This window comes from Macaca mulatta, chromosome X (assembly GCF_049350105.2).
Source record: "Macaca mulatta isolate MMU2019108-1 chromosome X, T2T-MMU8v2.0, whole genome shotgun sequence".
Classification (NCBI taxonomy): Eukaryota; Metazoa; Chordata; class Mammalia; order Primates; family Cercopithecidae; genus Macaca; species Macaca mulatta.
In genome coordinates, this window is record NC_133426.1 from 155944423 (window position 1) to 155965073 (window position 20651).

Sequence of the window (20651 nt, forward strand, 5' to 3'; positions counted from 1 at the left end):
ACATGTGTGATTAATATCATCCATAAACTTAGATGCTGAAACTAATTAAATCTTCTGTTAAAAGGAACAAATTTGAAAATTACTAAAAGGAAACAAAGATAAATCTCCAATCACGCAATAGAACAGGAAACCAAAGATGGTATGCAATGTGTTTCCTTCCACCCACCATGACCTCCCTTACCAAGAACTCTGACTGCTCTCTTCAAATACAGAGTGAAGAAAGGGCCTGATTTCACATGGGGTAGGTTGTGCCCCTGGAACATACACTGTCCCTGTCCCTAAACCTGCCACCTACTGGCCCTGGCTGCAACTTGTACTCATACTCCTTCTTCCCCCTCTCTCAAAGCCTCTTCATACAGAGATGGGTAGGAGGTGGGAAATGTCCTGTGGACCTTGGCCACATACTCCAGGACTTTCATCTTGTTGGTTTTAGTGTGGGCTCTTCGACTCCACAGTAACTCATAGTGTGCAGGATCACTGCTGGGCACCTGGTGATATTCCAGGTAGTTTTCCTGCACCCAGTCTGGGGTGAGCAGCTCCCTGGGCTTCCCATAGACACTGTGCTCCCTCCCAGCATACAGCCCCATCACACTCAGGGTTTCCCATATGACCTGTTCAGGGGTGCAGCTGCCCTCCATTATAATCGTGCACAGGACTATTATCTGGAGGCCTGCTTTGAGCTTGCTCTGATATTCACCCAGCAGGCCATCATAGGAGAGGCCCAGGGAGGTGACAAGGATGTAGGAGTGGCCAGTGGTATCCACTTCCTTCACGTCAACAAAAAAGACCAACCACATGCACTTCAAGATCACAGGAAAGTAATCCTTATAATTTTTGATGACACTCTCTAGCATTTCTGCCTTCGTGATTGTCTCCTTGACTCAATACTTATAGAGCAGGAAATGAACCAACTCAATCACCTTCCCATCAAATGCTTCTTGGAACAAGGTCTTCAGGTCTGCTGGGTCTGGTGAGGTGCCTGGAGCCTCCTCTTGGTTGCTGGAGCCCTCATTGGATTGGTTCCATAGAGTGTTGTTAATGGTAGTCAGGGAGGTGGAGGCTCCCTGAGGACTCTGGGGAGAACCAGGTGACCCAGCAGCAGGCAGCCCCTCCAGGGTGCCCACTGTCAGATGAGAAGGAGGCAGCCTCCTGCTCTTCAGCCAAGGGAGCCTGCACACCCACCAGGCCCAAAGCCTCATCTCCTTTGGCCTCAAGGCCTTCCTCAGGCTTGCAGTGCTGATTCCTCTGCTCAGGAGACATGATGACTCTGGTCAGAATGGCAGGTGGGAGTGTGGGCAGGAGCTGGGCAATGGGGACCCAAAGGCCTGAGGAGAGAGGGAGTCAATGAGGGACCTCAGCTGAGAGCCAAGCCTTGGATGCTCTAACAAAGGCTGACTTATGGATCTTTTCATTTGGTGCTCCTCTGGGGCCTCCTGAGGCACCTATCTTCCTCGCTGGCCTATTCACTGAGAACTTGGAGGAAGTGAGAGTGTTACAGTGGGTAGCTAGTCAGGTATGAGCAGGGAAGGAGAAGGCTCCCCCGGCCCTTCCACACATGAGCACGTGTGCACGCATGCGCGTACACACACACACACACAAACTAGGAATGTCGGGTGACCATCAGGCTATGGTCAAGTGGTTGTTAACTATTTCTGTAAAGTAATAATTGTTCACAGCCCTTGCCAGGGGAAGGCAGTCTCCTAATAGAAAACACTTGAATTGGATCAGCAGCTTCCCAATAAGATCTCAGGGCTGGGGACAAAGTATCACAAGATCTCTGAAGCAGGCTGATAAGGTTTGGCTGTGTCCCCACCCAAATCTCATCTTGAATTCCCATGCATTGTGGGAGGGACCCAGTGGGAGGTAACTGAATTATAGAGATAGGTCCTTCCCATGCTGTTCTCATGATAGTAAGTCTCACGAGATCTGATGGTTATTATAAAGGGGAGTTTTCCTGCAAACGCTTTGTTTTTTGCTTGCTGCCATCCATGTAAGACGTGACTTTCTCCTCCTTGCCTTCTGCCATGATTGTGAGGCTTCCCCAGCCACATGGAACTGTAAGTCCAATTAAACGTCTTTCTATTATAAATTGCCCAGTCTTGGGTATGTCTTTATCAGCAATATGAAAACAGACTAATAGATATGCCAACATAAAACCCCAAGCCAAGAGGTCAAGCTGTGCCTTTGGTTTCTCAAGTTGCCCACTTGGCCCTCTTCCAGGTTATACTTCTCTTGTTTCCTTTTCTTCGTTTCCTTACTGTTCTAAAGCTTTTTTTTTTTTTTTTTTTTTTTTTTTTTTTTTTTTTTTTGCCTCGTTCTCTCCTTCTGCCTTTTGCCCCTCAGTCGAATTCTTTCTTCTGAGGAGGCAAGAACTGAAGTTGCTGCAGACCTATAGTGATACACCACCAGTAACTCAGGGTAACTTGGGTACCTGCCACCGCTAACAAGAGGGCTCGTCAGGGTGCAGCTTGTCAGCAGAGGCCGAGGTTCCAGCACTAACAGTAGGGCAGGTGGGGTTGGCACTTTGAAGTCCCCTCTGTTCTGGGGCCAGTGGAACCCTTTGTATACATTCAAAGTAAACACCTCACCTTGCCTGCTGGCAATACCTGGGCCTCCTCTGCTCTATGACCTCAGGACACTGCCTCAGACCAAGGCCCAAACCTCTCTGAGACCTGGGAGAAAGAAGTGAGGGGGCACCACACGGAAAATTCTGCGTGGGATTCCCAAGGCTGACAGAATGAGCAGATTTCAGGGGTGCCTCCTCTGTCTAAGTGTCCTCCAGGTGTTCAGATTTATTCCTGGCAGGGCCCAGCCCTTTCCCTCCTGCTCAACTGTGGATGAGTTTTATATGCCAACGCTACCATTTTCCTGGGAACCCCAAGGAGAAAGTGGGGGACAATGTCCCTTCTCCACAGGCCTGCCTGGGGCCTCCCAGGACTGATAGCAGAGGCAGATTTCCTAGGTCAGGGATAACAGGTCTTCTGAGTCCTCTCTTAGGGCTCTAGGTGACTTCTCTCTTTGCTGGCCTGAGGCTCTACTTCTCATATTACACCCCTCTCATCACTGGCACCCCAAAGACACAGCAAAGATGTGCCACACATAGCCAATACTCCCAGGACCTCCCAGGGTCGAAGTCCCCTGAGTCCTCCCTCTTCTTCCTCCTCTTGATCCTGTCAGGGCTGAGGCTCACCCCTTTGTGGACCTGAATCTATATCCCTCAAATTCCCAAGGAGGCGCCTCAGTCTCAGACAGAAGTGGAGTAGGCCCCCTGTTCTGGGTTGCTGGGTCCCCTCAGGCCTGCCTTGTCTCCCAGCAGGGCCTGGACCCCGAGGCCATGCTCATGATACCAAGCCCGTTCCCTCCATCAGCCCCCAATGTGAACATCAGGATCCACATGCCTGGCCACCATGCCTGGAACTTCCCAGGGCTGAGAGCAGAGATGGAGTCTCACTCTGTGGGATCTCAGCCCTCCCTCAGGGTCCAGACCTTGATGTCTGGCAGGCAGAGCATGGGTCCTGCCCTTTCCTAATCAGCTCTTCCCTGGTCACACCAAGCTCTGTCTCCAGAGTCCCCCTGCGACTTAAGTGGCAATGGAGACGGGAGTGGCCCAGGCTGAGAAGTCTGCCCCCAGGTGGTCCAGGGCTAGCAGCAGGGGTGGCACTGGGTTAATTGGGGTCCTTTATCTGGGGTGGGGGCATCCTCGGTCTTCCTCAGTGTCTCACCTTGCCTCCTCACAGAGCTGGGGCCTGTTTCCCTCCACCAATCTCAAGCTGCCATTCAGAGTGAGGCTCTCGCTATCCTCTGGCCCTTGAAGCCAAGTCAGTGGAGGGATATCCAGCCCCCAAGCCTGGGACTTCCCTGGGTTGACAACAGTAGCGGAACTTCCAGGTGTGGGAGTAGGAATGGTTATAGGGGCCCTCAAGCTTCCCTTAGGGTCCTGACATTGATTCCTTGCAAAGCCTGGACCCCCGTCCTCTGCCAATTGGGTTTGCTCCCTTCACACCAAGTCTCTGACTTCCAGTCCCCTGAGGTGGCAGTGATGGGAGGTGTGTGGCTACCGCAACAACATTGCCAGGATCTTCCAGGACTGATAGAAGGGGCTGAGCTGGATTATCTGGCTCCTCTAAGAGGGGAGGGTGGACCTTCAGTCCTCACTCAAGAGGATCCTCCTCTTGGCTCCTGGCTCTTTCGATGCAGTGATGGGTGCAGACGCTCTGTTTCTGTCACCTCTGAGCCTTTGCCCAGCTGCGCCCCTTGCAGAGAATGGCTGCGGGTCCCAGGCCAGGTGCTCCCTGCAGAGCGGCAGCTTCTGTGATTGTAGTGGCCTCTGGGAGAAGCCGTGCACCTTCCCAGGGCGGTTCTTCCCCAGCCAGAGGTCGAATTTGCAAACCTTTTACCCTACAATATTTATTTTTACAGTGAATAGGCTGACCAGCAGCTAGAAATCTAAGGAGTTCTGCCTTTGGAATTATCTAACATTTCATAGCTCAGTGCAGTGATTTTCATTTTTAAACTTTCATTCAGCATCAGAAATCATACTTAACCTCATTATGCCTGTTACATTCTAATGCTCAACACTCTATTTGTAACCCAATCTTTATGTTCAGTTAAGCCAGTCTTCACCTATTAATGTGGTTTTAGGTGGTTATTAGCACAGACTGGAGCTACTACTGTTTCAAACCAGACTACTGGCACCTGTGGTCTCAGGTGCCACCTGACATTTTCACAGTGGAATAGGGGCAAAAGTTTAAACATTTCCTGCTACACGTCCTGTCATCTTCCTTCTATGCCAGCTACGGACTCTCCCTAACTTCCCTGCCACTCCGGCCACTTCGATTAAAGGTACCAGTTAAACACAGGCTTCATTCTCCCCCAGGGTTTTGCTTTGTTGTTTAGATTTTGTTGTTGATACTATTTGTTTGTTTGTTTGTTTTTTATTTTAATCTTTCTTCTATAGCTTTCCGGGATTGATTTTGGGAGTGGAGGCAGAAGTCCAAGCCTGACATTCATCTTGGCAGCTAAATTTTAAGCATTATATCTGCAAATCTTGAATGAGAAAAACTGATATCTTTTCAATAGTCTGTTCCCTATTAAGGGATTTGGAATACGGCTCTGTTTATTTGGGAACTTTTTGACCTGAATCTGTCAGTACTTGCATAGTTGTTTCCATAAAGATCTTGTACGCTTTGTCTGTCTCCATTGGATAATTCCTAGATTTTGTTGTCATTGTGAATGGGGTATTTTCTATTACCTGTTCTGAGTGGTTATTTCATTGGGTTGCAAGGATTTTGATTTTACTGTAGTAACCTTCTGTATACTATTTTTCTGAAGTCTGTTATTTGACTATTCCATGTGCAAATTGCTTTGAATTTTCTAGATAATCCTATTGTCATACCAAATATTAGCTCTTTCTGTTTAATATTTATACTTATTTCTTTTGATATCCATATCTCTGGCCATATGTTACAGTGTGGTTTCCAAAGATAGAGGTTATAGCATAAGTCCATGACAAGAACTCTTCTAAGAGTTCATATTTAAGTATGTTGTCCATTGATCTCAGGAAAAGAAAATACCCTGCTAACCTCATTTTGCTAAAAGTTTTGACCATGACCTTGTGTAGAATTTCCTCCAGAAGCTTTTCTGTACCTACTGTACCTATTACAGTGGTCCTTTTTAAAAATCTTAATTGATAATATAGGAAATTACAAATGAAAATTGTTTTATATTAAATGGTATTTTTTGTTCCTTGGACACGATCTGTTAATTCACTTCTAGGTTGAACATACTACTAATTTAATTAATATATTTGCCTCTGTGTGAGTGAAGTTTGGCTCAGTGTTTTCATGGTGCTGTCCTGCTCTGGTATTTGAATGAAGAACAGTTAGCCTGGGAAAATGATTTGAATAATTGCCCAACATTTCATATGCTCTGGAAGAGTTTACTCAAGGTGGTTTTGAGCTTTACCTGATAATAATGTAGAATTGGCCTCCAAAGCTGCCTTGTCCACATTTGAGGATGGCTTGAGTTTAGATTAGTTTCACTTCTTATTGTTTGGTTAAAGATGTGAAGTTCTTTTTGTATGAGTTTGTTCATGTACTTATTTTCCTAAAATATTACCCATTTCACTTAGGATTTCAAATTAAATATCATATTTATTTCAAAAATACTTTAATTACAAACATTTAAACATAAACACACCTAACAGTAGAGTAAATATTATAATTAATCTAACATACCAGACTTTCAGTATCAGTAATCTTCAATTCATGGCCAATCTGGTTCTAATTATACCCCTACCTACTCCACATAGCAGAAACTGAAATAATGCGGAGCAAACCCGAGACACCATGTGATCTCATCTCCAAATACGTCAGAGTGCATTTCTAAAGATAACTACTCTCTTATAAAACGTAAAGCCAACATTATTATCTTTCCTAAACATTTAAGCAAGTCATTAATATAATGAAATATTCACTTATTTGTCACGTGTATCTGGTGGACATATGCTCCTGTTAAAATGCAGTTTCTTTGAATCGGTTTGCAAATATGATCTATACATCGTGTTTATGTTCCCCCAGCCACTTTAAGTAATTTATGGATTCCCCCACATTATCTTTTTTTGAAGCTCGTTTGTTGAAAATGAAGACATGCTTTGTGTTCTGTCCAGTTTCCCATACTCCGGATTTTGCTGAACACAATACTTCTCTTCCTGCATTACCTATCTGTTTTTCCACGTTGCCTACTTTTTCCGTTAAAGCCTCTTAAATTTTTAAAAATAGTTATTTTAAATTATCCACCTCATAATTCCAAGATCTGAGTCATATTAGAGTTCAGTTCTGTTGATTGCCTTGTCTCTTCAGACTATGTATTTTCTTACTCTTTTGCGTGTGTGTGTCCCTTGCAATCCTTTTGTCGAGAGTGCACATGTTGTGTGAGGTCATAGGAACAGAGGCAATTGGATCTCTACTGTGTAGGAGTTGGGCTTTATTTCTTATAGCTATAGATGCCAGAGGCTTCAAATTCCTCTAGTGTCCTTGTTTTTGTCTTTCGTTTTATTAATTGTGGCAAATGTGTAATGCTAATATAAGAGGATGGTAATAGGGAAAACTGGATGTGGGGTATATAAGAATTCTCTGTACTATCTCTGCAATAATTCTGTAAACCTACACATTTTCTAAAATAAAAAGTCATTAATAAAGAATGACTCGTTGGACCCTGTTGGAAGGAACAAGAATAACCACTCCTCACATTGAGAATTGGCTGTGCAAGAGAGAGAATAAAACATTTATCCTGCATTTCCTGTACTAACTGTATTTCAGGGTGACACAATAGCTACAGTTGATGAGGAAAGTTTCTTCCTTACTGGAGAATTCCAGCTGAGGAAAATGCAACGTATGAGAGAAAAAGAAAGCAAGTATTTGCAATACCCAGCAATGCAACTGATGCAATCCATGCTAATCAATGGATGAAACATTGTTGAAAGGTTGATGGCGCACTCTACAATGGAGGAACAAGGATGACGCACTCTATAATGGAGGAACAAGGCTGTCTCCACCTGAGCCCACTGATCAGAGCCAATACGATCAAGGGTTGGACAGCCAGAAGTTGTATGCCTCCTGCTGGAGTACAGTAGGAAACACGTAGAGCCTCCTATGTGTACCTTTCCCCCCAACAAAAAGCCATACCTGCTTCTGGCCTCCACCTGAGGTGAACTTTGAAAGACAGGAAATCCAGTCCTGGATTAAGACATCTGGCCCCTCATTGAAGACACAGGATCTACTCTGGAACGAGCACTAGGTGTCACCAGAGAGCCTTCTGCTTTGTTCTGCACCCAGTCTTTACATATGCATCATTGTCCTGCCCACTGCAGCAGTGCCACAGCAGCAGGCCAGCAGCCTTGCCTGTTCAATGCCAGCGGTGCCTTCCATCCCCTTTATCCTGAGAGAAAGGTTTCTGGACACCTAGGCCTGTATTCTGTACCCAATCCTCAGCTCAAGTCAGTAACCTGGAATGGAAACCTGGATCCAATAAGCCAGTTCATGGTACAGTGCAGCTGACCTGGCTCTGAGGCAGTCCGTGGCTCAGAGGATCAGGGAATGCCCTTTACCTGGCTCACCAGACCAGTGTCTCTAGACCCTGCCTTCTACACTCTGTTCCAAGGCCCTGAGCGACTGCTTGTCTTTGTTCTCTTCTAGACATTTCCTCTTATAATACTGTTAGCATTCCTTCCCAGACATCCTCAGCTCTGTCTGGAAATATCTTTTCTGTGAGGCCTTCTACGACTACCATTGTAAAAACTGCAATCCCTCCTTGCCCCCAATTGCCAAGACTCCTTATTTAGTTCTCTCGATTCAATTTGTTTCCGTAGCGTTTGTCACCATAACACTTCCTTCACCTTTCACTTTGTTCCACAGTTCGTTGTGTGCCTGCCCCTCCCCTCCTGCTAGAATATAAGCTCCACAGAAGCAGGGAATTTGTTCAATGCTGTATCCTCAGAGCTTAGAGCAGTGCCTGGCAAACAGTATATGCTCCGTACTCAATTGTGGGATGCGTGAAGAACTACAGCTCCATGGTCCTAGTAGTTGCAGCCTCTGCATTGGAGCCTCGTGGCATTTTCAGTCCTCCCAACCACCCAACGATCAAAGATTAAATGCGTCCCAGCATCTTCTTATTGTTGAGTCATGGAAGAGGTAAGCAACTGAGCTCTAGGGACTCCAGAGACCTGCTGTCCCGGCGCCTGGTCTGTGCTCCTGGCATCTGGGGAAGTCAGCCAGGCAGGGCTACAAACATCAGTGGCTATCTGAACGCTCTCTCTTGCCAGTAGGCAGCTGTGGCCCTTGTCCCAATTCCCTGCTCCTCTCTCTGGTCGTTTGGGTCTGCAAGCAGCCAGTGTCAAGGTCTCACATGTCCCTGGGTTTCAGCTGGGCCTTAAAGGGATTTATGTAACACTCAGTTCAAGTAGCACATTCCCATTGATTCTTGGACAAGCTCTAGACAGAAGTCCCATATTCACCCACGACTTTGATGCTACTTCCCTGGAGAAAGTAGGAAGGGTGGCCAACGTGGTTTGCAAGGTTACATTCATCTGGAAAGTGCTCCATCATGATTTCTCCCCAGTGCCAGTAGACAGGTGCCATCCCTGCCTTTGTACACACTGTTCCTTGCTTCTCAAAGTTATTTGAGGAATCATTACGCATTCTCCGAGAGGTAACGTGACGTGATTTCATTCACTCATTCATTCAATATTTATCCAGCTCCTCATATGCTCCAGGCACTGACCTAAGTGCTGGAGATACTGTATTCACTATAAAAAGGGCTTTCCAGTCCCGTGGTGTTCTTCCTAATAATGCATAATCATGCATCCCCTTCTAATCGTGAGAAGACATTAGACCCGCTGAAACTGAAGGATGTTCTACAAAAATCAGACTAGTATTCCTAGAGTCCTCCAAGACAGATTTGATGCCAAGATGGGGAAGAAGGGAGAGTATGTTGGAGCCCTAGGTCCTTGCAGACATATTCTGGAGATACACACTGGGGTTTGAGAGCACAGCAGGAGGGACTGTGGAGTGTGCAAAACCCTCCAGGGAGAGGTCAGGGGAGCAGTGCAGGAGTTTGAGGCTGCACAAGAATGACATGACCCCCAGTGGGAAGTGCACACTACTCACCCTCCTTCTGAGATCAAGCATTCTCTTCCCTTTCCTTTAGCCATGTGACAGGGACTGGTCAGGTGAGGAGAGGAGTGTCACAGATGGGGAACCGGCACCAGATCCTCAGGGGATGGCAGGCAAGAAGCTGGGGCTCATGAAGCTCTATGAGGCAGGTTCCATAGAAGGAGACTCGGGAGTGCTGGGTTTCATTCTCACATCCTGAGAACACATCCAGAGACTTAAGTCATACACATTTGCTCCCTTCTATGTGAGATACCAGATTCTGTACTTTGAAGCCGTGGGCAGGGATGGAGGTCTTCAAAGGAGGCAACACCCCACAGGAGGCTGACTCCAGGAATTCCTGGGTTGCCATCTGCACCCTTTGGGCCATGAAGCATGACCCATCGGTATTTTAAGAGCCATGATGTGTCCTTGAAGTGGAGGCTGGCAGCCAGCAGTCTTATGCCCTTGTTGGGATTGCAAGTTTCCTTCCCTGGGGCCCATAGTTGTGTTCTCATGTCCCCCCTGCTGCTGTGTCCACACTGCCCCAATCGGGCCTCAGTCTGCTCAGCTTGGGGCTTTGCCCTTCCTGTCGCCCCGCTAACTACTGCTCAAAACCTGGAGCCTATGCTCATATGCAATTATCACTGTGATAAATTCCCTGGTAAGGATCTCCTTCCAAGGTCTTGTGGTGACAGAACTGGCAGGAGATGATGAAGCCTTTTGGTGAGTCTCCTCGTAAATAATAAGCATTCTGATATGATGAGTGACAAATCACGATGATTGGGAGATGTTATTCAAATAATTCCCCATGTAATGCCTGGCTTTTGATTAACTGAGCACCTTAAATGGGTGACTATGAGGTTTTACTTTCTGAGGTTGATCCAGAGAGGTGGGGCTGGGGTCTCCTAGCAGAGGCAGCTAGGGCCTCGGTATCCCCAGACAGGCAGTTAAAGAAGACTATAGGCTGTAGCAGATGGTGGGGGCGTTGAGTACCGGGACACTCCGCAGTCCCCAGAATACTCCCAGATCCACATTAGGATTTGGAAAGCAGCTAGGTGTGAGAGGGCTTTGGGGTCCGGAGGGATTAGGCTGTGCTGAGCATCAGCCACCGCAGGAGAGATGTGAGGAGGAGCACCTGCCAGATCCAGCTGTACTGCCCTGGGCCGGCTGCGGGGAGAGGAACATGGGAGCAGAAGGAGGCTGAGGTGAGCTGGAACCCTGGACCAGGTCATTAGGTGGGTGCTCCCAGGAATGGCCTGGGTCAGACCCCTGTGGGCACTCCAGGATGGAACAAGGACATTACTGGAAACAGCGACATCACTTGTCCCTTCTTGGAGGGAGCCAGTGGGTGTGGAGAGTGGTGCCCTAGGCAGTTAAGGACATCCCAAGTACCTCCCCATCTCCCACATGCACAGCCTTTTCAGGAGTCATTTCCAAGATCCAGCATCCTCACCCGTAGCCTTAGGTGCTGACATACCAGGGCCCAAGCCTGTTGCATGTATTGGAAGCCAGATAAAGTTGATCCAATAAGATTATTTGATTTTTGAGTAAACCATTATTTAATAAACATACCATGATCTCCTACTGGGTGCTAAGGCTTATCACGGGCACCAGTAGTTCAAAACATGGCATTCAAACCTTGCTTTGAGGTGCTCATGATCTAATAGGGGTATGTGGCTAGGTTAGGAGATTCTTTCCGTATGGTTTCAGAAGAGCCAAGGTGTGTGTAGAACACAAGTGTACAATTAGAAACACGTTTGTTTCCAAGTGAGAATAGTTTAGCCGGACTTGGGTTTAAGGGACACAGCTGGAAGCAGGGGCTCTGGATCCAGCCAGCCTGGATATGAATCTTGGCGCTGCCACTTCCTAGTTGTGTGATCATGGGCAAGCTTCCAATCTCCTTGTATCTCAGCTCCCTCATCTGTCAAACACGAATAGCAGTAGTACGTACTTCACGAAGCACATATAAGGACTGCATCAGGTAATATCTGTCAAGCACATAAACAATGCCTGGTACCTAGTAAGTGTCATAGGAGTGTTTATTAAATCAGCAACTCCTGACCTCACTAGTCACTGGTGTGTGTGTGTGGCCTCAGGATTCAGTAAGACGGCTCACGGAAGGTTGGTAAAATATGGCCGAAACTTCTCCTCCCCAGGGCTGTGAGGAACTTGAAGCACTTAACCCACTGCCTGGCACAGTAAATGATCTGTCAGTGGTGTATAGTTATCCTCATCCTTAAGGCTTGCCCTGATCCTCAGGTGCTCCAGAGGGTGCTGTTGCATCTGTCAAATGTTCTTACTTTCTGCAGCCTCTTAGTGTCCAGTCCTGGTGAAGCCCCTTAACATCCTGAATGGCTTCTGCCATCATTATGCAGTGCTGGGCAGCCCTGGGTGGGTCACAGGCATTTTCTCACTGGAGCTTTCAAACAACTCAGGTGTTTTGATTTCAAAGCTCCGTTCTTATCCACCACTACACTGGCTTACTGTGGGATGCAGAACTATTGCCGTGAGAGCAATAATAGCGTCCTCTTACTAGTACTTTACAGTTTATTCAGTGGGCCACAGAGGTTATCTCATTTGCTGAAACAAGTAACAGAACACAGTAGGCTTGAGAGTCTGGCTTTTGATTGAGCCCAAGTCAAATTCCTGGGGAGTCTATTTCTAGAGTTCCCAACAGAGGACAGGTATGGCCCCTGCCCATGGCTTAAGCCTCCAATAGTGGTATTTCAGGGTCTAACTTCCACTTCATTCTGCCGTCATTTCAGAGCACAGTAGTCACAGTAATTTTTGAAAACAGAAAGCAACCAGGATAGCCTTGAAGAAGTAACCCTACAGAAAGCAAGGGGATGAGGGCTTCGTACTCCTCCCATTGATTCCTTGACTTGTCACTAGAAGGAAGTTGACCCCAGAAAAGAAGTTTCCTACAACTGAGGGCCACCCATGGAGAGGACCCTGATTATCAGTCATCAACAAACAATACCTTTGGGGGAATGAGAGCCTCAGTTGTAAAGGAAAGATCTTGGTAGCACTATACCATCCACTACAGTCCATCTTCTCTCACAACACTTAAACCTGCATTTTTGTCTATAGTTTTTTTTTTAATATTTATAATGTTTTGGGGTACATAGTAGCTGCATATATACTTATGGGGCACATGAGATATTTTGACACAGGCATACAATGCATAATCACATCAGGGTACATGGAATATCCATCACCTCAAGCGTTTATCCTTTCTTTGTGTTACACACATTTCAATTATAGTCTTTTTTGTTATTAAAAATGTACAATAAATTATAGTTGATTGTAGTCACGCTGTTGTATGACCGAATACGACATTCATTCAATCTGACTGTATTTTTGTACTCATTAAACATCCTTTTCCGCCCCCACTCCACTACCCTTCTCAGACTCTGTTAACCATCCTTCTGCTCTGTCTCCATGAGTTCAATTGTTTCCATTTTTGGCTCCCGCAAATAAGTGAGAATATGCAAAGTTTGTCTTTCTGTGCCTGGCTTATTCCACTTAACATAATGTCCTCCAGTTCCATCTTGTTGCTGTGAATGACAGGATCTCATTCTTTATTATTGCTGAATAGTACTGCATTGTGTATATGTATCACATTTTCTTATTCCATTCATCTGTGGATGGATGCTTAGGTTGCTTCCAAATCTTGGGTTTTGTGACCAGTGCTGCAACAAACATGGGAGTGCGGATATCTCTTCAATATCCTGATTTCCTTTATTTTGGGTATATACCAAGCAGTGGATTAACTCTACTTTTTCATGTAGAAAGTTCACCTCATTTGAACACAACTCCTCAGGGATTCTGGTGATCTCTTACTAAAGAAGTTCACATGAGAAAGAAGAGTGGACAAACGATAGGCCCTCTGTTGCAGCTGGCCTCTAAGCCACAAGTGATGATAACTCTGTTCCTCGTCTACTATCCATTCTAGAGTACTATCAGTCTCAACCAGAATCTTTGCTGTTCTCTATTACTTACCCAGTAGAGTAGTGCAAACCCTCATCCCAGAAGGTTCTGCGCTCCTCGTCCTCCATGACCTTCTCAGGCTGTGGCACTTACAATTGTCCCCATACTATAGAAATCTGGCAGGGGACTATCAAGACACATTCAAGTGGTCACTTGAGAGCGAAAGATTCCTCTCTGTTCCCATTGTATAAGGGCAGCCCTACCTCCTCCTGATGATCAGGGCCAATGCCCCTGCAAGCATGGCAACTCCTTTTTATGCTTGCTGGTCCTATAGCATGAGAAACTCAAAGTGCCCAGATGGGAGCAATAGCTTGAAGTTTAATGGAAAGAGTCTCATTAAATTGTTTTTTCCTGGTGGAAGTAATCTTACTTTGGGAACCAATATATCTAGCCAGCACCGTCCAATATGGTAACCAGCAGCCACATGTGAGTATAGAAATGTGGTTAGTGTGACTGAGGACCTGAACTTTAAATTTAATTTTAAATAGTTTAAACTTATGTGCAAATAGCTAAATGTGGCCAGTGACACCTTATTGGAAAGCGCCGTTCTAGAACTACAGAACCTAAACTTATGCAGCAGAAAGTACAAATTCCCATATAGGTCACAGGGAGTGACAGTAAGTGAGGTCATCCCACCTTTTGGTATCTGGATCATTTATTCTATCTTTTGATGGAAGAGAGTGATAATAGATTTAGGGTATATACAGTACAGTAGAGAATGACACCCCATCCTCGTAGGCTGTGAGCTCCAAATTTGCACCTCATTTGCACTGTGAAGAAGTCACTCCATTGTTTCAGTACACCAGTGGCTTTTGGGTGGCGCAGTATGAGATCACAACTTTAGATTACACGGTCATGTGCCCACTGAGCACTTCCTTTGCTACATGTGGGTCCCTTGGTCCCAGCTGATCATATGAAATATCCTGGCTCAGTGTATCCAACATTCTTTAAGCCCTCTGTTAGTGGTGCCTGACAAAGAAATGTGAGCGGGAAAGTCAAACTTACACCTCTAATGTAGACAAATTCCAGTAAAGATGAATCTCTGCTCCTTCCAGGATGGAAGTTGCTGGACGCAATCAACAAGTCACGAGGGGCTGATTAGTCTCCTTAAGCAATGGTGCCATACTGGGTATTCAGCACTGGTTCCTGGCAGTTTAAACATTTGGCAAAAATAGCTGGATATGCCTGGGTGAATGTGGACCCACGCTGTTGAACACGTGCATAGCATCCACTTCTTCCACCATGGCTATTCCACACATAAGGCCATTGTGTAGCATTAATGTGGCCAGGGACTGAGGCTGGCTAATGTCAACTAGTCAGGTCATTTTTTCTTGATTAAACGTTTAGTGTCTCTTCCACGGTGAATGCTCCCTTGAGCCTTAAGACGTGATACAAATATCTTCACATATAGTGTCCCTTCTCATACGTCCATCAATAAACCTCCTTCCCCAATCCTGCTTGTTGCAATCTGTCACTACTTGTCATTCTAAGTCCCTGAGCAGCTGTCCAATTTGTTTTTCACTGTCCATAAGTCCATTCTCAGTTTGGGTCACTTCTCTTTCAGATATGAAGTGGATCGTCAGATGCACCATTTGAAGCTCTGCCAACTGGGGATTTCTGCTCAGCATTGTATTTCTTGACCACATTTGATCGAGGTAGTATTACAACAGAAGTTCATTTTCAGTTTGCACTCTAAATCCAACCAAACCATCTATCATCTAAGCTCAGCACTTCTACTCCTCCAGCAGCTGGTCATAAGAGAACTTCCTGGTCCATTAATCTATAGGAATAAATAAAGAGCTGAAGGAGAGACACAGACACAACATTGGCAGATGATACTGGGCATTAGGTCACCTGCTTGTAATGTATGGCCGTGCTGGTGTCTGATCCTGGATGTACTACTTCTATCTTATCACAGATTACTTTTGGAATCACCTGACTTTGTGGGCCTGACAGAACCTAGCTCATGATGATCAATGGCTACATGCCATGTGCCTGAGGCCATAGTGACCTGTTGTAGTGAAGATAACACATCTGTTAAGGCTCTCGTCATTGAGCTTGCAGTGGTCCAAAGTTGCAGTAGTCCCAGTGACCCATCAGGTTTTTGTAGGAGCCAGGCTGCTGACTTAAATTAAGATATGATGGGGATCACCACCGCTACATCCTTTAGGTACTAAGGATGTCATTAACATTTTCCATCCCTCAAGATGCAATATTGTTTATCACTTACTATCGTGGCCAAGGTGCAGGAAGTGCACTTGGCCTTCTCTGCTCTGCTAGCTCTTCTACTAACAGCCATGGACCCAATCAGGGTTTGTGCCCATTGTCGAGTAAGTCCATTTCAATTTCCCATTTGGAAACTGGATAAATGGGCACTCTGGGTCAGACCTAGGCAAGAACTCCATTTATTGCTGGGCCACATTTGCTTCCACTCTAACAGGGGGCAATGATGAAGCTTCAGGTCCTAGGTGTCAGTGTCAATGCGGATTCTGTGTCCAGCAGTCCTTGAAATGTTTGGGTGTTTTCCCCCTTCCCAGTGTTCAGTTACTGAGGTGAATAGACATAGGTTCCTTTGGAAACTGGACTTGGAAAACCACGATTGTATCAACTTGCCATAGTATTGCAGGTGGTTTCCTCAAGAGGACTCTACCATTATATTATCTTCAGTTAATAAATTCTGTGTCTGAGAATTGGCTCAGGTCTGGAAACTGGGAGATGGATTAAGGCTTTATTGGAGCAGTTTACCCAGCCTCCTGCTCATTCAGCCTTGATTTCATGTGCCTATGTAAGTTAAGCAACATACTTGTTGTCTGTTCTTCTATCTTGGCTCTAAAAGCACTGTGTTCTGTTAACAGAGTCTACTCCTCTCTGCAGATGAGATTCCCTGGTTGCCACTCAACTTTCCTGCTTAATATGATCGTTGTGATCATCTTGCTTTTGAAATGTAAGTGCCACTTCCGGAGTCAAAGGGGCAGGTGGCCCAAAGCTTCCAGTTTGGGGTGAAATTGCAAGAAATAGAGACTCTGTAGACAGCATCTGCATATCACCATATTCCGGAATTCACTGACCACAGGTGATGCTGTGGACCCTAACCTCCCATGGCTTCCCAGGGTCTGGACTAGGGGAGAAATAAAATAAAATAAAATAAAATAATAAAATAAAAATAACACTAGAAAACATAAAATACATAGACATGACAAAATAGGTAGAAGATCTGTACACCGAAAACTACGAAATATTGCAGTGATAAATTAATGAAGGATAAGTGCCTAAATAAAGTTTATTTCGGTATATATCTCTTAAATAAATGGAGATAGGTATCTTATTCATGAGTTGGAAGACTTAATATTATTAAGATGTACTTTCTTTCCAAATTTACCTGCAGATTAAATCAAATCCATACAAAAAACCTGAAAGGGTTTTTTAAAAATAGAAATTGACAGACTGGTGTTCACATTCACGTATAAGTACAAAGAACTTAGAGTTGCCAAAATAACTTTTAAAATGACAACACAAATTGCAGGGGTTACGGTAATTAATTTCAAGGCTTATTTAAGTGACGATAATCAGAAAAGTGTGGTGTTGTCATAACAATAGAAATATATCAATGGAACTAAAGAGAGTCTAGAAATATACTCACACATACACGTATTTATGGAGAATTCATTATTGATACAAGGAGAAAGAATAGTTAACACTTATGTCTGGAATAGGTTGATATCCATATGCAAAGAATAAATTTCAGTCCATATCTTGATTCATAGAAAAATGCAACGCTAAATGGATCATAAACCTGCATGTCAAAACTAAAATAAAAAATTCTTGAAGAATACGGAGGAGAAAGATCTTTGTTACCTTTGATTACTGTGATTAGTTTAAGGATTTGAGAGTTGATCAGGAAAGGGGCAGGACCATGAGATGCAGTAACATACAGCCAGTTTTATTGGGAAGCACTTGGACAGGGTTGCATGAGGGGAGAGAATCATCTTGGGAAGATGAATAAGGCAAGTAACCTTCCAGGAAAGAAGAAATTGATGAGGTGGTTTACATGTCTAGGAAATGTTACTCAATAGCAAGATTGGAATCTCTGGGTAAGAGGAGAGTTACAAAGGACAACAGCAGCTTGGAGGTCTTTTACAGCTGCGGATTTTCTATGGTTAGCAGATAGTGGTGCATTTTTGTGGGGTATGCAAAATAGATAGGTTCCAAATTGTTAAAATATGTTTATCTGGACTATATTGAAAGCAATTGGATGCATAAGAATTTGAGTTTAGCACTAGTGGGCTTTGGGCTAATGACCTTAAGTTGCTGTGAAGAACTAAATGCCATGGGGGTTATTTTAGGGCAAAACGCAGGGGCCACCTTTGGCTCATTTATGTAGTAGCCAACAATTACTTAGATGCAATGAAAATGCACAATCCAGTAATAGAAAATGAATAACTGGAATAATCTTGATAAGGTAGGTGTTTTCCTGGGAAGTACAGGAATCCTCCGTTCTTGTCTAAAAACACAACAACATGTGTATACCTATGTAAGAAACCTGCACATTCTGCCCATATATCCCATAACTTAAAGTATAATAAATTTAAAAAAAAAGACAACAAAAGTTGCAGGGGTTACACTATTTAATTTTAAGTCTTATTATAATGTCACAATAATCACAAGGGTATAGTATTGTCATAACAATAGAAATGTGTCAATGGAACTAAAGAGAGAGTCTAGAAATATGCTCACACATATATGTGTTTGTACAGAATTCATTATTGATTTGAATAGACCGATCTCAAAAGAAGACATACATATCGCAAACAAGCATATAACAGGTGCTCTGCCTGTTTGATCATCAGAGAAATGCAAATCAAAGCTACAATGAGATATCATCTCACCCCAGTTAGAATGGCTTAAATCCAAAAGACAGCAACAACAGATGCTTGCAAGGATGTAGAGAACAGAGAACTCCCATACACTGTTGGTGGGAAGTAAATTAGTATAAGTACTATGAAGAACAGTTTGAACGGTCTTCCAAAAAGTAAAAATAGAGCTGCCATGTGATCCAGCAATCCCACTGCTGATCATATACTCAAAAGAAAGGAAATCAATATATCAAAGAGATATCTGTATTCCCATGTTTGTTCCAGCACTATTCAAAACAGCCAGATTCGGAAGCAACCTAAATTTCCATCAACAGATGAATGGTTAAATAAAATATTGTACATATACACAGTGGAGTGCTACTCAGCCATCAAAAATAATGAGATTCTATCATTTGCAACAACATGTTAAGTGAAATAAGCCAGGCACAGAAAGACAAACATCGCATCTTCTCACTTATATGTGGGATCTTCACATCAAAACAATGGAACGAGTGGACATAGAGAGTTGAAAGGTGGTTCCCAGAGCCTGAGAAGGGTAGTAGGGTCGGGGGTGAGTGGGCGGTAGGGGTGGTTAATGGGTCTCCAGGAAGGAGACAAAAATAGTCAGAAAGTATGTATAAGATCTACTGTTTTATAGCACAACAGGGTGACTATGGTCAATAGTTTTTAGTTATTTTAAAATAACTAAAAGAACATAATTGGATTGTTTGTAACACAAAGAGTAAATGCTTGAGGGGATGGGTACCCCATTTCCCATGATGTGATTATTACACATTTCATGCCTGTATCAAAACATCTCATGTACTTATGAGATGTACATCTACTATGTACCCACAAAAAGTAAGAATTATTTAAAAATGACACATAAAATGCTTTAAAAATGCTATTCCCACAATTGATTTTGCTTGTCAAATATTAATTGTACCCATTTTAGTCTAAACATCCTTGATAAAAGAAAAAACGTAGGAAGACTCACACTTCCTGATTTCAAAACTTATGACAAAGCAACTGTAGTCAAGAGAGTAGTGGTACAAGGATAGAAGTATAGATCGATGAAATAGAATTGAGAGTGCAGAAATAAACTCATGTCTCTGGGGACAACTGATTTTAGTAAGGGTGCCAAGACAACCCAATGGGGAAAAGAATAATCTTTTCAACAAATGGTGCTGGGGCAGCTGGATAAGCACATACAAAAGAATGAAGTTTGACCTTACCTCACACTATGCAAAAATTAAGTCAAAATGAATAATAGACCTAAATATAAGAGCTATTACTATAAAATTTGCAGAAAACAACATAGGGGTATATCTTCATTACCTTAGATTAGGCAAATAATTCCTAGATAGGACACCAAAAGCATGAACAGAAAAAAAAATAGATAAATTGGACTTCAGAAGAATTTTAAATTTCTGGGCTTCAAAGGACACCATCACGACACTGAAATGCCAACCCAGCTGATGATTATTATTCCCAGATTTCTCAAAACTACTCCTGTACGTTGTCCTACGCTCCCTCCTCCTCTGGCTCCTTTCCCCTGGGTTCCGGGGTCCCTACCCCCACTGGGCTGAACTCTGGATTCAGAGCTCTGAGTGTCAGCCTGCCTGGGGCTCTGTAGACTTGGTTTTGCATGTGGTCTCACTCATGCACTCTGACAATTGCCCTCCCCTGGATCCACCCAATGCCCCTCACGGGCTGAGCATGTCCTGTCTGCTCTCCTTCCCTGCCTCCTGGTCAGTCTGACTGAATCTTTCCTCCTCAAATGAAAAACATATGTTGACATTTCAAAATTTTAAATCATGCCCAGAGGAATAGTCTTACTTAGAACACGGCATAAATCCAGCTTCATATGGGTAAGAAATTAACTTAGTGTTCTAATTAACCTAACTAGAGAATGCAGTGACACAAATTAAAGTAACATTGAGAAAATATTTTTCACTTATATTTTTGATCAAAATTTTAAAATTAATATAGTACAATGTTCACAAGAGTATAAAATATTCACATACATTAATTCCAGGTCTGACTGGCAGACCCTGACCAAGCAATGGATGAAAAAATGTACTCAGACACAGGCATCCAGTGAAAAAGAGAGCTAGGGGACCAGACCACTCACAGAAAGAGTTGTAGCAGCCTCCCG

The 20651-nt window shown here is 44.1% G+C and overlaps 1 long non-coding RNA gene across 1 annotated transcript in view; it reads left to right on the forward strand.

The window, feature by feature from the left end:
- The window catches only part of LOC144338456 (uncharacterized), a 34205-nt gene extending 17572 nt beyond the window's left edge, over positions 1-16633 (forward strand). Inside the window, exons 3-4 of the long non-coding RNA XR_013412631.1 lie at positions 15205-15295; positions 16496-16633. This is a non-coding gene — a long non-coding RNA (uncharacterized LOC144338456). The remainder of the gene's footprint in view (positions 1-15204; positions 15296-16495) is intronic.
- The last annotated feature ends 4018 nt before the right edge of the window (positions 16634-20651 follow it).